This window comes from Arachis ipaensis, chromosome B3 (assembly GCF_059453495.1).
Source record: "Arachis ipaensis isolate K30076 ecotype BB chromosome B3, ASM5945349v1, whole genome shotgun sequence".
Classification (NCBI taxonomy): domain Eukaryota; kingdom Viridiplantae; phylum Streptophyta; class Magnoliopsida; order Fabales; family Fabaceae; genus Arachis; species Arachis ipaensis.
The window spans coordinates 142,038,764-142,051,546 of NC_142438.1; positions in this window are offsets into that span (position 1 = coordinate 142,038,764).

A 12,783-nucleotide genomic window follows, 5' to 3' on the forward strand; every position below is an offset into this window, starting at 1 on the left:
TTCCTTCATTTTAATGTAATTCTCTGGGCCTAGGCCCTGCATGCTTACCGAAAAAAAAAATCCATCAACAAAATCCATTGCCAATCAAACTGGGAGTTTATGCGTGAAATCCTAACAAAAACTTTTTAAGTAATGATGTTATATATGTTATCTAAATAAAAATATTTTATTGGACAAAAAAAAATTAAAGAAGACACAATCATGACGATGAAAATGTGAAATTCACCGATAATCCTTCCTTTAAATGCATAAAACACGAAGGCCTTAATCCTTTTGACATTATTCTTCTGTTCAAGTATTATTTGCAAGCAAAGTCTTAGTCTAGGTAATTATCAAATTTGAAATTTTTTAGAGGTTAATAATAAACTCTCAAAAGTTGGGCATGTAAATAGTAATGTGAGAGATTATTGTGATATTATAATGCTAAAGTTAGAAAATTTTCAATTTATTCTCTTCTTAAAGAAAAAAGTATTATTTGATCCAATAATCTATTTGGTTATTAAGGATTTAAAGTAGTGTTTGTTTTCATAGAATGAAACTGAAATTTGGTATTACTTAGTAACTAGAGACTAAATTTAAAATTCAATTTATACAGTAACTTTAGAAAGTGGAAGTAAAGAAGACTAAAATTTTTTAGGACAAAAACTGAAACTTTAATAACAATTATTTTCAAGAATATCCTTATTTAATTTTTTAAAATTTTATTCTACCTCTGCCACCATCCTCATTTCTCTAACTTCACCTCTATTCTACTCCTAATCTCTCACCTTATTATCACACCTGTTTCTATCAAACAAGATATCAAAACATAACTCAATTCTATATACTTTACATTAAATACAATACAAAGACTTATTCCAATTTTTGTTTTTAGTCATAATCTCTTTTTTAAACATTATCTAAGTGTTATCTTTTGATGTATATTTAATTTTTCAAAAACACCATGTACACACAAAAATTCAATTGCCATATATTTAATATAAATATATGTATTATAATATATGTTTTATATTTAAATATATAATGAGAGATTAATTTGATAATTAACTTTTAGTGTACGCTAAGCATGATTCTTATTTTTTGTCTCTATATTATCTTAAACAAATTCTTTTATCCTTTGGGATGCAATAGAATCCTAAAACATTTTCTCATATTGATTGCTTATAATCTCATCTCTAAGTTTAGTATAAAAGATGCTATTAAATGCTACTAACTAATAATCAAACATTGGAACAGATCTAGAATAGTAACACAGTACGTAGTACGTGAAACAAAAAGTCATAACTAATGAGTTTCCAACACCTATAAAAGTAAGGTAATCTCCTAGAATCCTAGCTAGTAGTAAACAAATAATACGTTGTATTAATAATAGGGAAGAAATAATTAAGGTCTATGTAGCTAACATCATCGCAAAAATCTATGCTATAAAGAAGACTAAAGCCATAAAAACCGGTTGACTAATTAAATTGAAAGCGTCTGTTGGGGAAAATCACAACGTAGTATCAACTTGCTAACCACATGATTAAAATTTGATTATTTATACTTAGTATTGTATATCGTAGAGTGAGACAAAGTTTGTAGTTAGATGAACAACTTCTGATAAAACCAAATTTTATATTATATTAAAGGAAAGAAAACATAAAAACGATGTAGAACAATGTGGGAACATATGGCGTGGACGTTATATTATTATGGTACCGAGGAGAACGAACTGAGATTCTAGACCATTTTTTCTATTTCTCATTAGTCTAGATGCAGTCATTCCTGGATTATTTTTATTCCAAATTTAATGAACTTTATCATATAAGACTAAACTAAAATAAAAATAAAAAAAACACTCAGTTCAATAACACCTAATATATAATTTCTAGAATTTAGGTAGAGAGTCGACTTTTTTCAATTAACATCAATTAATATTTTTAAATTATTTTTATTCTAAATTTTATATCATCAATTTTAAATTCTAAATTCTAGTTCTAAATCTTAAATTCTTAAAAAAATGAGGATTAAAAAATAACTTTATAATAAAAAGCTTGACTATTATTAACTAACTAAAAATAAAATTATTATACTTACTCTATTTGCTATTAGTAATTACTTTTATGATTGTCTTTAATTTTACTAAAGCAACTATGGTAGTGTAAGGATTAATTTTGATTTGAGTCAACTTAATTTTGATAAGGATTTAGTTAATATGTACTAACTTGATTTATATTAGACAATATTTAATTTATCTTAACTATGACATGGTTTTATTATTCAAATCTCATTACACTTAAATAATATGTATATATGACACAATATTAAAGTGAAAGTATAGGGGAAAAGGCATGAAAGATGCTAGTTTTTCTTCTTTTAGAGTTTTAAAAATGTGTGTGGAATTATTTAAAGTTGATGGTGGCATGCATGATGTAATGGTTTTCAACTAATATTAGTTTAATTTACAATAACTAAGGATGAGTTGCTGACTAATGTGACATATTTTGTCCGATTGTCGGCCTATCAAAATAGCGGGAATATTGCTGGGTGTTTTTCTTTTCTCTCTCAAACGCTGCTTCATTGGAATTTTCCTTTTGATTCTTGCACAATAATATATAATTATATTAATAAACTATTCAAGTATTTGCTTAATTACAACCCAATTTTATATCCTAAGTTTGCCTTTCTTTTTTCTTATCTTTTTTCTTTTCATCCCTCTTCTTTTCTTTTTAAAGAAAAAAAAGTCTACTCTAATAATACTGTTAGAAAAATTAGTTTTAATGATTATTTATTTTGTTTTTAATAACAATAAAAATAACTACTAATATATTTAGTGACAAACAATAAAATATTAATCGTCTTATATTTTATTATTAATTAATTTTAGTGACAATTATATAATTGCCAATAAAAATCTTTTTAATTGTTACAAAAAGTGTTTAATTATCATTATAAAATATAATAATAATGATAAATATATAATTAGTATAATTGTATAAAAATATAAGTTAAATAAGATATATAATTACTATTATGTTTTTATCACTACCAATTTATCACTAAAAATAATTTTTGTTATAGCGTAAAAATATTTTAATTTTTAATATAATTTTAATTATATATGAGAGTAATTAGATAGATTTATTTTAGTTTTGAACATGATACTTGTATTTTAAGTAAAAAAGATCAAATGTATAGCTAGGATAGGCACCTGTTGGGTGCTTTTATAAAAGGGATAAATATTGTTTTGATTCTTCACGTTGAGGGTTGGAATCGAATCCGTCTTCGGTGTATATTTTGATTTAAAATCATTCTTAAAGTCGTATTTGAATTTAAAATCGTCATTTCTAATAAAATTTTTTAATTTATTCCTAAACTACACTTATAATAAAAAAATTATAAAAAAAGAAAAAAGAAAACGCGTTGGTTGGGGGGAAGAAAAGGGTATACGAAGGAGGAGGGAAGAGAAAGGAGGAAGGGGGAAAGGGGAAGGGGGGATGGGGGGACGGCGCCGGCGGCGCCGGCGGCGAAGAGAGGGAGGAGGGGAAGTGAAAGAAGCCGGAGAATAAGAAGAAGAAAATGAAGGGGACGCGGGTTCGGGGTGGGGGAAGGGGAAAGGGGGGTGGGAGACGGCGGCGGCGAAGGGGGGAAGGGGGAAAGGACGCGGGGTAGGGGTGGGGTGGGGGTGGGATGGGGGGAAGGGGAGAGGGGGAGGAGGAGGGGGAAGGGGAAAGGGGGGAGGGGGTCGGCGGGCCACTGCCGTTGGAGTCCGCCTCGCTTCTGCCGCCTCACGCCTCGCCGCCTCCGCGTCGCCGCCTCACGTCGCCGCCTTCGCCTTGCTTCTGCCACCTCACGTCTCGCCGCCTTCGCCTCGCTTCTGCCACCTCACGTCTCGCCGCCTTCGCCTCGCTTCTGCCACCTCACGCCTCGCCGCCTCCGTCTCCGCCTCACGCCTTGCTTCTGCTTTCTTGCTTTCTGTTTATGTTTGGTGTTGTTTCCTGCTTTTTTGGTAGTGGTCTTGGTGGTGGTGGTGGTGATTGTGGTTGTAGTTGTGGTTGTTGGTGTTGGTGTTAGTGTTAGTGTTGGTGGTGGTGCTGGTGGTGGTTATGGTGGTGGTGTTAGTGTTGGTGGTGGTGCTGATGGAAGAGGTAATTGTGTTGGTAGTGGTGAGTGTATTTTTGTCCAAAAAAATTAAAAGGACGATTTTAATACGAAAAAAAACGTTAAGTATAATTCTAAATCGGAAGTTACGTTGGAGACGGTTTCGATTCCGACCCTCAACGTGAGGGACCAAAACAATACTTATCCCTTTATAAAACAGTAATTAAGGAAAACAAGTGAAAAACAAACTACTAAATATAGATCCTACGGCTAATTAAGTTTTAATCTTTTATCTTCAAGCTAAGTACGATTACGACTCATATATATGAAATTGATAATTAAAAATTATTAAATATATTTAGTCAAATATATTAAATTTATTGAAAATATTATTAATAAGAGTGCTGATAAAAAAAAATGACTAGTGTTAGTGAATCTGTTAATTAGTTATAACAGATTCTTGGATAGTTAATGTACTGATGTGAAACACACTTGCTCATTCAATTTTTTTAAAATAAAATTATATAATATTTATATTAATTAAGTTTGTTATTAATATGACAAGAAATAAATAAAAAAATTATAATTATAAAAAAATTAAAATATTATAAGCCGTGAAATATGTAAAAAAAATATAGTTAGAACTTAGAACAATAAATATTAAAATTATAATATTTATTGAATATTTAAATATATTTTTTTAGAGAAAATATAATATAAAATAAATACTAAATTCAATATATAAAAGGTTATCCAATTTATTAAAGACTTGCAAATTTTTTATTAATTTATACAAATACAATTAAACTAATATTTATTTAATTTTTTTTTATATTTTGTCTAATGTAAAAAAAAATTAAATTTTAAAAACCAATAAAATCTAAAATAGCACTAACTTGCATAAAAAAAACTAAATAAATAAGTTTGTAGTTGTATAAAAAATAGTAGGTAATAATGAGATTGTGTTAGTATCAAATATGAGTTTGCTAAGTTATCAAGTCTAAGATCATTGTAGCTAAAAAAATATAATGCTAACCAATTGAACTAATTTCACTTTTTGTCTATATATAACATGTTTTTATCAATCTCAGTTTTCATTCTTGCTTCTCTGCCAAAGTTCCTTCTCTGTATTCTTTAGTTTTTATCAAAATTTTTTATATAAAATGAATTGTATATGAGTTTCTACCTTTTGAGTATTATTACTCACTTTTGATTTTTGAATTTTTTATTTAAATTTAACAGAACCGCCGAAAATATTAACAGAGATCTCTCTCAGTTACTAATCTAATATAATATGCTAATTAGGTGATTAATAAAAAGGGGTACAGACTCGAGCAAAGCCAACTTTATATAGCATATAGGAAAAATACAAATCGTACATTAGGGGTTAAGATTTTGAGATCTCCATATTATTATTGTAGAAAACACTCTAGCTTGTAGGTCCTGGTAATAATTAGAAAAAAAAAATGACAATTACTGTAACAAGTAAAAGACAAACCTGAGTTTCAAATTTGGGGGGCTAATTAATAATCACATATAAAATGGATGAACTCATTAAAATTGTGACATTATTATATTATTTCTCAAACTCGTAAAGCTCATGGTTAATGGAATGCTGATTAATTATCTTTCTTCCGCTAAAACAACACCGGATCTGTGTCCATGAGTAGATCATGTTGTGTCTGCCCAAAAGTAGAGTAAGGTTCAATAAGATATATTAAATTGCACATTTTATTGATAAAGTTATACAAAACCTTGCCAAGAAAACTAAATTATCCCAATCAATAGTGAGGGCTTCCGTTTTTTTTTTTGGAAAAGTATAGGGTACTAATATATTATCTGCTAACTTATTATTAATACTAATTAATTATTATATTTTAAACACATGTATAAAGAGATAGACACATCTAAAAAATATATCTATAAAAATATTTCTATTAAACACAACTATAAAAAAGACATTTTTATTAGACACATCCGTAAAAACACTTCTATTAAATACATTCATAAATAAGAGTGGGTAGAAATTGACAGAAATACTGTTGATAACGTAGCGAAATTCTTTTCTTATTCTAGAAAACATGAATTCCAACTCCATACAAAAATCATCCAATATATTCATACATGCCATGCATGCACACCACTACTATTAATTTTGTTCCACCATGTATATATTCACTCTGTTAATCTATCTACTTTGTTTTGGCTACAAATTTTATATAGATTAGAATATTTCCATTTCAATTTCTTTTTCACCATATATATACAAAAAATGACCAGAGGAAAATATAATAAAATAATTATTTTATGCAACATTTTCGCTTTAGCCAACAAAATACAGTTCCTAGCTCACAAAGCCAAAAAAGTGAATCTGATGTAGGTGTTGCTTTAATTTAAGGGAAAAAAAAGTAAACAACTAATAGAGAAATAATTTTATAGAATTTTTTGTATATATTTCATTTGTCCAGGCTTTTTATGAAATAAAAGATAAGATTTTTATCTTTTTCTCATTTTTGTTAATTATTTTTAATATTGAAAATAAAAATATATATATAAAAAAGATATATTATATACAGAAATAGTGTATATAAAATTAAATATCTCTAAATAATAATAATAGTGATAATGATGATGACGATAATTTGTGAAATATATGCATGATAAACTACTAATAATGGCATAATATAATAATAATAATGAAACGCTTTCAACCACCGCAGGGCGCAAGCCGACCTACTATGCACATAAAGCAATAGTTTTCCTCTGCTTTCTATAATAAATATTCAAATGGATTCTTAACAAATTTTAAAAATATACCAAAATTAAATTTAAAATATATCAAAATTATTTAATAATAATTTAAATTCTTTTATTTTTTTAATTATAATTATCTTTATTTATTTATTTATTTATTTATTTTTATTTACTTTTTTATTTTTTTATTTTATTTTTTAATAAAAAAATCAAATAAAAAAATATAATACTACAAAATTAATAAAAAAATTATATTTATTCAACTAAATAAAATTATAATACAGTACAAATATATTTATTCAAGTTTAATATAAAAAGTAATGTTCTTAAAAAATAAGAGAAAAAAAATACTACATTAAAAAAAATATTTTTATATTTTTATAATAAAATTTTAATGGTAAAACTAAAAAATTTATATGTTATTGTGAATAAATTTTGGTGTTATTTTTTTGATAAATTTTACATAATTAAAAAAAATTTTCCTCCTCTTCATTTCATGTTGTTTATTTTTTTCATATTTTTTATTTTATTTTTATTATTTTATTTTTTCATAATTTTATTTTATTCTCTTAAAAAAAATAAAATAAAAAATAGTAAAAAATTAAATAAAAATAATTGTAATATCACGTGAAGAAGAAGATGAGAAGAAAAAATACAAATAAAACACAACAATAACAACAGCCATAGAAGAAGAAGGAAGAGAGAGGCACAAAACATATATAAAAAATGACACAATTTGACGTGTATATTGTGTGAGTATATTTTATTAGATTTAGATTAATTTAATTAAATTTAATTACTAAAAAATTTAAATGTAAAGCGAAACTCTAAAAAGAAAAAAAAGGGTGCACGAAAGAACAAAGGATCAAATCAAATTATTATGTACAGGTTGATGACCATGACAATTTGTGCCATTATTCATGGAAAATTTGTAATGTAGGTTCACGTAAATGAAATCATCAACTATAAAACGCCGACCTATACATACATGCATTATGCTGGCTTTAAGCTAGTTTTTAACTCTATATCGCAATATTTTCCTTCTCTTGCTTCTTAGTTCTTATCAATGGTGGCATCTATATATAGCTAGCATGTGTGTGTGTTTTTTTCGTCTTTGTAAACGAGCTGATTTTAGCTACTCTAATTAATTTTGAAAAAAATTCTAAACAAATTTTGATAATTATCTCAAAAATATAATGAGGTCTTTAGTTAAAAAAAAAAGAGAAACTTCCACTCCCCTCTTCTGCAAGATGCTAAAATGACACTTCTCTTTTCTCTATTTTATAAATGTACATTTTTCTCCCTTCTAATTTTTAAAAAATCTCTTCTTTAATCCATTTTAAATTTTTTGTGTTAACTAATATTGACTTTATTCATTTTTTAAGAAAAAAAATATTTTTTGAAAAAATATATATTAGCAAAAAAATTTATTTTTTATTATTAATTTTTTCTTACCAAAATATTTTTTAATAAATTATTTTTTTCTAAGATACTTACTCTTCAATAATTTTTTAATTATTAAATTATGATTTTACCAAAATTTTTGTTAACAATTATTTTTATACTTTACTATTAATTTTTCGATATCAATATATATTATTTTAACATTAAATAAAAAAATCTTACCACTGTTAATATGTATAACAATTAATATATATTGATATTGAAAAATAATTTTACTAAAATTTTTTATTTAATATTAAAATAATATATATAGATATTAAAAAATTAATAGTAAAATATAAAAAAATATTAACGAAAATCTTGATAAAATTATAATTGAATAATTAAAAAATTATTGAAGGGTATTTTAGAAAAAAATAATATAATTATTAAATTTTTTAAAAATATAATTTAATTAATAAAAGAATAATTTATTAAATGGTATTTTGGTAAGCAAAATTTAATGATAAAAAATAAAATTTTTGTTAATGGGTATTTTTTTAAAAAATAATTTATTTTTTCTTAAAAAATGGATAAAGTTAACATTAGTTAACACAAAAAGTTTAAAATGGATTAAAGATGAGGTTTTTTAAAAGTTAGAAGAGAGGGGAATGTACATTTATAAAATAGAGGAGAGAGAAGTGTCATTTTAGCATCTCGCAGAAGAAAAGAGTGAAATTTTCTCTAAAAAAATGTTTCTTTCTGATTCTTGATTTTAATTTTTATGAAATTGATTAGTCTCTTTATAAATACTTTTTTGTATTAAGTATTAGCGATATAAATTTACATAATATGTTAAGCTGTTAATTTATTTATTAAGAGTCAATTAGAATAGAAAATTTTTGTATTGACAATCTCGTCTTTTAAGAATAATTGTTAGAGTGTTTAATTTTTTTTTAAACACATTGGCTAAATTTATTGTATAAAACTAAAAAATATTAATAATTTTTAAATTTTTTTACTTATAAAAATAAATAAAAAATATATTAATAATTAACGTATCACATAAATATATTCTTAAAAAGAATAATTGACAAAAAAAACTAACAAATCTCATAAAACTAAATATCAAAAGTCAAAATAAAATTTTATTTTATTAAAAATCTTGTAATCCTTCAAAAAAAAAATTTTATTTCAAGGCAGAATGGTATTCACTCAATTAATTTTTGATGATTTTAGCCGACACGCACGATTTATATGTCTTTTTTTTTTTTTTTCAATATATAGGCAATTGTAACCATATAAATCTTATTTCTCATTTGGATAACGCCATTGCTCTCATATCTATAATTATTAAATATTTAGAGGGCATTGATATCATTTCTTATGGATCAATAATATTATTATATTGACACATAGGAATATTAATACACATCAGCCTCAAGTCCATTTTATATATCTTCCAATCCTACCGTGCCACACATACATCAAGCACAGAATCACTTAACCATCAACATCATGTTTTTCATATTTTAAAACTGAAATACATAGTTACATACCCTTATATTCAATTAAAAATCAAATTCATATATAACCCAATTTTGTTTTATCTTAGAGAAGAACACGTATAAAGCGTTACCCGAAACACACCTATCAGTGTTGTCTGTTTTTTAAAAAAGACAACGCTTTCAAGAGATTGTTTTTAAAAGCGTTACTTTTAAAATAAAAAAGTAAAAAACGTTGTCACATCTATAAGATAGAATTTAAAAGAGAAATTGATTGAGAAATAGAAATTAAAAGACAGAAATTAAATTAAATTTTTGTATTGTATTTAATATAAAGGCTCTCTCTCGCGCGCTTGCTCTAGCACTGCGCCATGCTGTCTCTGTTCAGGTCCGCGTGCCTCCTCTGTTCACCCTCTCTCTCCGTCGCCGTCGCCCAGCATCCACGATCCACTTCGATCCAGCACCCGTTAACAGCTCCTTTTTCTGTGCCGCTGTCTCCTCCTCCTTTCTTCTTCTCCTTTCTTCTCTTCTCCCTTTGTTTTGATTTTTAGAAATGTTGGATGTTGTTATTGTTGTTGTTGGTATTATTGTTTTGATTTTGATATTGTTCTTAGTATTATTGTTGTTGGTGGCCTGGTGATGGATTATAAGGAGGGATGATGGCAGAAATGTGGTAGTAGAGATGAGAGTGGTGTAGAGTTAGGAGGTGAGAGGTGGCGGTCTTGGCAGCGGCGATAGGGCAAAGGTGGTGGTTAAAGAAATGGACGAGAATAAACTTGAAATTATTAATTTGGGATAAGAATATTTTGGAAAGAAATTATTTGTTAAAGTTTCAGTCTTCGTTTCCAAAATTTTAGTCTCTTGTATTTCTATTTTTTAGAAGTATTGAAGGGACTAAAATTTTAAAAATGGAGATTAAAATTTTAGTTTCAATTTATGACTACCAAACATTATACTGATTTTCAGTCTCTCACTCTCAGTCCTAATACCCATTACCAAAAGCTACCTAATGTCTTTAAAAACATTACCTCAAATTCCAAAATATTGCTCTAAATCAAATACATCACTTTTATCAATTTTTAGATAATACTTTTTAAATATTACCTCAACCTACAAATATTATAGGATCCTAAATCTTAAAAATTAAAATATAAAACTTCAAGTCTCATAGCATGCAGCCTTGAAATTCAAGAACGCCAATGCAAATTCACAACTTGCTAATGAATAACACATCTTGCTGCTTCTATTTTTCTAAAGAAATTAGTTCATTTGCATTTTAGAGGTATATTTTTTAAATTTAATAATAAAATTTGATATATTCAATATATAAAAAATATAAAAACCTTTTTAATAAAATATTTTTTATAATATTTTTAAGATGTGCTCTTAAATTAAAACAACACACAAACAGTAACGTTTATTTGTTACTCTTACTACTACTGTTAATGGCATGATATCTTGACCTTTTTGTTTCTACATATATCACTTTCAGGTCACTTGCAATATTTAATTACACTTGATTAATCTTTAATAAATTTGTCTTGGGCAAGAAATTAAAGTGCAGGTTTGTTTAAAAAAATTGAGCAAATAATGAACGTTTCAGCTGCATGTGGGTGAAATTTATTTTGGGCATAATCTGGCAATCAACATCACAAAATTAATTAAGTTTAACAAAAAAAAATCTTCTCAAGTATACCAACTTTCGCAGAATCAAAATCTTTTACAATATAAAAGACAGACATTATTCACTTTATTAATGAGTGACGACTAGTGCAACAGGAAAAAAAATAGTATGACAAAACTGGTGTACAACTAGTAATTTTTTTAAGAATAAAATATATTTTTATTTTTGAAATTTTTAAAAAAATTTTAAAAATATTCTCAAATTTTAATTTAATTTAATTTTATTCTTTTATTTAAATTAAATTTTAATTTTATCCTTTTAAATAAATTTTTTATCAATAAAAATTAAATTTTTTTTTTACTAACTCTACCCTTATTAATTCTATATCATCATCAGCAGCAATATTATCGATAGTCATACCATTGTCTTTTATCTACACTACAAGAAAAAACGTTAAATACTAACAAATTTACCGTCGGATTTATCAAATAAATCTGTCGGTAATAAATTTATTGTCAGATTTACCGTCGTCCTGAAGCTGACAATAAAAACGTCGCCGGAAACTGTTTATCAGTGGATTTTTTTCCTCCAACGCCGTATTTTCAATGGATTTGTCGAGACTGAGTTGATAATTATTACTGTCGGATTAACCCGACAGTAACTTTTGTGCCATTGTACGTGTTTAGGCGACAAGTTACTAACGGTAAATTCTACGGTAATATTTTTTATTTTTTTGGCACAGTTATACCACAATTAGTAGTCAAATTAAAACGCTTGTTAACAAAATTGTTAGTTCTAAAATTATCAGAAATTAATAAATTATTTTATTAAAAATAAATAGACTGAATACAATAGAATATCACAAAAATAGAATACAATAATGAAGTAGACAAATAAAAAATAAAACCCTAACCCCTACAGATCCCGATAATCATCGTCATGATCTCCCTGCTGAGGCGGGAGAGTAGGTGCTGATGTCAGTGCCCCACCAGTAGTGTTGCCACTGGAACTAGCAGTGCCGCTGCCTCTAGTGCGCATCTGCTGGTTGTACACCTCCATATGCTCTCGCAACGAATCTAGGTGCTCCAGCTTCTCCATCAGGTCCGAGCTGATGGCAACGACTCCTCCCACGTGTGCAAGAAGGTCATTGTACCTCTGCTCAGACTGCTCCGTTCGCTTGTGAAGCTCTTATGTCAGCTTTTGCACCTCCTCCCTCAAGTCAACAACTTTCTAGGGATTGGCAGGATTGGGCGCAGAGGCAGAGGAAGCAGCCAACGCGGAGGAGTGGAGGCCACTGGCGAAGAACGACCTCAACCCAAACCAGCGATTCTTGTGGGGTTCAAATGCTGTTTCGCACCAAACCCTATCAGGATCTACCACTGAAGTCTCGGAGCCAGCTTCGTCCTTCCCACTAGGCAGCTGATCATGAGATTATGC